Source organism: Sorex fumeus, unplaced genomic scaffold (assembly GCF_029834395.1).
Source record: "Sorex fumeus unplaced genomic scaffold, SorFum_2.1 ptg000103l, whole genome shotgun sequence".
NCBI lineage: Eukaryota > Metazoa > Chordata > Mammalia > Eulipotyphla > Soricidae > Sorex > Sorex fumeus.
The window spans coordinates 5,551,284-5,554,318 of record NW_026606160.1 but is presented as its reverse complement, the minus strand read 5'-3'; the positions used below and the strand labels follow the sequence as shown (position 1 = coordinate 5,554,318).

The 3,035-nt window shown below is 37.4% G+C and overlaps 1 non-coding gene across 1 annotated transcript; it reads left to right on the top strand.

Annotated features, from left to right (window-relative positions):
• The first annotated feature begins 2,492 nt into the window (after positions 1 to 2,492).
• Positions 2,493 to 2,554, top strand: LOC130042571 (U7 small nuclear RNA). The gene has a single exon (XR_008795260.1). It is a non-coding gene; the product is annotated as a U7 small nuclear RNA (small nuclear RNA).
• The last annotated feature ends 481 nt before the right edge of the window (positions 2,555 to 3,035 follow it).

Genomic DNA, 3,035 nt, shown 5'->3' with positions numbered 1-3,035 from the left:
AGGCATACTGGGATCCACGGTGGTGGGAACCGGTCACTGGTGGAGAGATGGGTATTCAAAATAAATAAATAAATAAATTTAAAAAATAAAAATACTTAACATAAAAAATAAAAAATATAAAATAAAAAAAATTAGTCGAACTGGGAGTAGCTGCCCCAGGATCCATGGTTAGAACCCCAGAGGGTTCCCCGAGCCCTGTTCCCCTGAGCAGTCAGGCAAAAGTCTAGAACATTACAGAATATGTCCCCCCAAAAATAAATAAACACAAAACATGATATCTGAATATTAACGCGCAGTAATTTCTGAGCGTTATTTTTTGGTGGTCTTGGTTGGGGGTCAGGGTTGGAGTACTGTACTGGTGGGTGTTTACATGGAAATCCTTGTGAATTTTATTCCCTTAGTGAAAATGTAAACATTTTGCCTCCATAGGCTATGTGTTCAGCCCCTCCCTCTCAATCTATCTGGTACGTGGTGAGCCCCCAATGTCCTGCTAGCAACCAAGCAGATGTCCTGCTAGAAATCCAAGACCAGAAACGGAAACAAAAATTGAACTTTCTCTACCAAAAAAAAAAAAAAAAGAAAGTCTGGATAGCAAAGAGGATATGTGGAGAGAGATTGACACTGGTGGTTGGATGCATGCTGCAAAATTGTATGTCTAAGACTCAACTAAGAATAACTTTGTAGGGGCTGGAGCGATAGCACAGTGGGTAGGGCATTTGCCTTGCACTCTCCAACTGAGGTTCAATTCCTAGTATCCCATATGGTCCCCTGAACACGGCCAGGAGTGATTCCTGAGTGCAGAGCTAGGAGTAACCTGAGAGCATCGCCAGGCATGACCCAAAAAGAAAAAAACAACCTTGTAATTCATGGTGTTTTAATAAAATTTTTAAAAAAGAAGAGATTGTGCGAACATTTAATAGGTTAACAATACATATAAAAAGCTATAATAATTTCTAAGAGATTAAAGAAGCAAAAATCAATGATAAACAATATTTGAGTCAACATTAGTGTATTGATGGGGGATGGAATTGACTGAAAATTAAAAAATCCTAAATTTTATATTTATTTGGGACAAATACCAAACTACTGATCCGAATTATAATTCGTAAGGTATTTAAGCTCTAGGAAACTTTTAGGTAATGACTAAAAGTTTAAAAATGTCTTATAGTCTCTAAATCAATGGAGAAAAAATGTATATGAGGGAGGAAAATCTCTGTCTAAAAGAATAGGAGTGGGGAAGATGCCAGAATTTATTTTAAAATTAGAGAGGACCTGAGAGATAGTACAGTGGGTAAGGTGCTTGCCTTGCACACAGCCAACCAGAGTTCAATCCCAGGCATCCCGTGTGGTCCCCCAAGTATCACCAGGAGTACTTCCTAAGTGAAAAGCCAGGAGTAACCCCTGAACATTGCTAGGTGTGGCCCCAAAACCAAACAAAGAAATTAGAGTAAGAAAAAACAAATAGCAAAATTGGGTGGCAAAATAAATTCAAATATATGAGGAATCATGATAGATATGTCTTGAATTTAATGTGAAATTGTCAGAGCAGATAAAAACATACAAATTTAAGCTGCATGTGTTTTTTAAGTACAAAAACACATAAAACAATAAGGGGGAAATGTTAGCAATAAATCTAAAGATATATAGTAATATCCACAAGAACGGTCACTGTCACTGTCACTGTCCTCCCGTTGTTCATCGATTTGCTCAAGAGGGCCCAGTAACACTGTGAGACTTGTCACTGTGTTTGGCATATTGAATACGTCACGGGTAGCTTACCAGGCTTTACCATGTGGGAGAGATACTCTCGGTAGTTTGCCGGGCTCTCTGAGAGGGGCGGAGGAATCCAACTCGGGTCCATGTTGGCTGTGTGCAAGGCAAACGCCCTACACACTGTGGTATCGCTCCAGCCCACAAGAACGTCAATGAAAGTTTATTAATACAACACAAAACAGAATTTAAGATAATAAATAGCTCTGTAGCACTGTCCTCCGCTGTTCAACAAATAGTTCGAGCAGTCACCAGTAACAGCTCCATTGTGAGACTTGTTGTTACTGTTTTTTGCATATTGAATACCTCACTGGTGGCTTGCCAGGCTTTGCCCTGTGAAGATAATAAATACAAAATGAAATTAGTATGATTGCTATATATTATTTAAAATTCAGACTTACCAGAAAGATTTAACAATTCCAACTTAAATGCACCTAATAAAGTAGTTTCAAAATATTTCAAGTATTTAAAATTCTTTTATTAAATCACCGTGAGAAAAACAAAGTTGTCCATGATTGAGTTTCAGTATTACAATGCTCAAACACCTGTCCTTTGACCCGTGTACACTTCTCAACACCAATGTCCTCAATTTTCCTCTTTCCAACCCCACCCCAAGTCTGCCTCTGCCACAGACAGACACTTTTTTTATGTGAAGAACTTAACACCATCGTCTTTGTGGGCAATTCTATCATCACTAATAGGTAAATCAAGAAATTAGTTAAAAGTGTTACAGCTCTTTTAGAATTTGTCTAGCAGTTTTTCTGGTTGCTACTGGAAAGCCCACACTCACCCCCCAAACGAAACGAGTTGTGATACAAAATATTTTAAAAAGCAATAAACTTGTTCGTTTATTTATTTTATTTTTAGAAGCGCCAGGAATCAAATCTGAGTCCTTACACATGCTTTATCACTGAGACATATCCTTGATTCGTAAAATAAGTTCAGTTGTACATACAATACACTGTCCGCCAACAGTGTAGAATGCACATTCTCTCAAGCTCACAGAGAATACTTACAATGACTGGCCAGAACTAATATTAGTACCAACAAATTAAAATAAAAGCTGGTATCATATAGCCTGATTAAACATAGAACATAATTGTTATAGAGATAACACAAATTCCTGAAAGTAAAAAATAAATTTCTATTTACTCATGAGTAAAAGAAACTAAAATGGAAATTTGAGAGTACTTAGTTTCTATTTATTCACTTTTACCAGGAATTGTGGTTTGGGCCACACCCAGCTATGCTCAGATCTTATTCCT